Source organism: Triticum dicoccoides, chromosome 1A (genome assembly GCF_002162155.2).
Source record: "Triticum dicoccoides isolate Atlit2015 ecotype Zavitan chromosome 1A, WEW_v2.0, whole genome shotgun sequence".
NCBI classification, from domain to species: Eukaryota; Viridiplantae; Streptophyta; class Magnoliopsida; order Poales; family Poaceae; genus Triticum; species Triticum dicoccoides.
This window is the reverse complement of record NC_041380.1, coordinates 414,916,102-414,918,147: the sequence shown is the minus strand read 5'-3', so window position 1 is coordinate 414,918,147 and position 2,046 is coordinate 414,916,102.

Sequence of the window (2,046 nt, the reverse complement as noted above, 5' to 3'; positions counted from 1 at the left end):
CGATAAGTGCTGGAGTTGAACTATAGCTTCTCGAGCAGCTAGTTGGATGGCTTGTGGCTCAAAGGGAGTTGTCCTTCCGGTGAACCTGTAGGGGCGTTCTGGCGATAGACCCCTACCATAGACGTGCATAGTGGCCCAGAATTGACGGCTCTCACCGCTCATGGGCCCTTGATACACAACATATTCTGGGGGCTCTTCTAATGCGAAGGCACGGCGGGTGAGGTTTGCTAGCATGGTCACAAAACCTCCAAGGTTGGTTGCTGTGGTCTCATTGTGCACAACGGGGCCAGACATTTTAGCTTGGTTTTGGTGTAGAGGTTGTGCTGTGCTGGGTTGGGGCTAGCGTGCCCTTTTTATAGAACAAGGGAACGGAGTCTTCCTTCACATGCTTGTGAAAGAGACAATTTAGATGTCGGTCACTGGCGCGTGATCAAGGCTAGGCTGATAGGTTGGGCACCGACTGCCAAGAGGTGTCGAGGTCACTGTGTGGCTATCTTACATGAGAAGCTTGGCCGAGTTAGGTTAAGGTCTGGTGGGTTGATTAACCTAGGTTTATTGACCTGGCCAAGATAGAATTAGCCAATGGTCAGCCCGGCTCTGATACCAAGGTTGTAAGGACCAGATTTTCAGGATATTAATTTCCCAGAAAATGGCCCTTGTGCTCACCAGCCCCAGGATTACTGTTAGCTGATGAGGCACCAACTTGATACAGAAACTCCAAGCAAAATACAAACAAGTGTAGTACAAGACCATTCTGGCCTATGAGTACAACAAATGGTTTCTAGTGGTTGTTGGCGGAAGCGGTTTGTGGTTCATCAGCGTCTATGGGACTCCATTTCCCACAGGAACAGCTAACCTGGATATCTCCTATCTTGGCGAGGCTGCTATCACCATTGCGTAGGTTCCAGGGCTGTCATCGCAACGCTCCTCTCCATGCAAGAAATCAGGCCAAGCCAATAGCCAGGGACAAGCCAGTGAGTACTTTGAATGTACTCGCAAACATTATGAACACAAGTATAATATAACAATTGATAATCATGCTCTGAAATATTCTATGATCTCACGTCAGTCAGAAAATAAAAATCCAGGATGCATGCAAGCAGGTTATTCATATACAACATGAATATGCAATAAGGGAGTAGAAATAGAATGCACCGATCGGTGTCTAAAGCGACGCCTCGAAAGGATAATAATATAAAGCATGCCTCAGTTGGGCGTCTAAACGACGTCACTGTAACGCCCCGAGACCGATGTGCCAGGTGTCCTCCAGTTATTTGCTGTTGTTGCCTTGTCATTTTCTTGCGTGTCATGCATTCCATGTCATGTCATCATGTGCATTTCATTTGCATACATGTTCGTCTCATGCATCCGAGCATTTTCCCCGTTGTCCGTTTTGCAATCCGGCGCTCCTATGTCACCCGGTGTCCCTTTCTACCTCTTTTTGTGTGCAGGTGTTAAACGTTTTCGAATTGGACCGAAACTTGTCATGCGGTCTTGGTTTACTACCGGTAGACCGCCTGTCAAGTTTCGTGCCATTTGGACTTCGTTTGATACTCCAACGGTTAACCGAGGGACCGAAAAGGCCTCGTGTGTGTTGCAGCCCAACACCCTTCCAATTTAGCCCAAAACCCACCAAAACCCCCTCTATCGTCTAGAGCGTTCGATCACGATCGCGTGGCCGAAAACCGCACCTCATTTGGACTCTCCTAGCTCCCTCTACCTATAAATATGCCCTCCCCGTCCATTTTCGCGGACGAAACCCTAGATCCATCTTCCCCGCGCCGCCGGACATGTTCGCCTGGTGGCCGGACACGTCCAGCCGACCCCGCAGCCAATCCGGAGCTGCCACGCGTCCTCTCCGCGCCCTTCGCCGTCGCCGGCCCGCGGGGCCCATCCCGCCGCCGCTGCCAACCGCGGGCGCTGCCCCACCTGCGACCGCCTATCTCCGCCTCGGCGCGCCCCGCCGCCGCCTCCTCCACCGGCGATCGCCGCCGTGCCCACTTCCGGCGCCGCCTCGCACGCTGCGCTCTGGCCACCGCTCGCCCC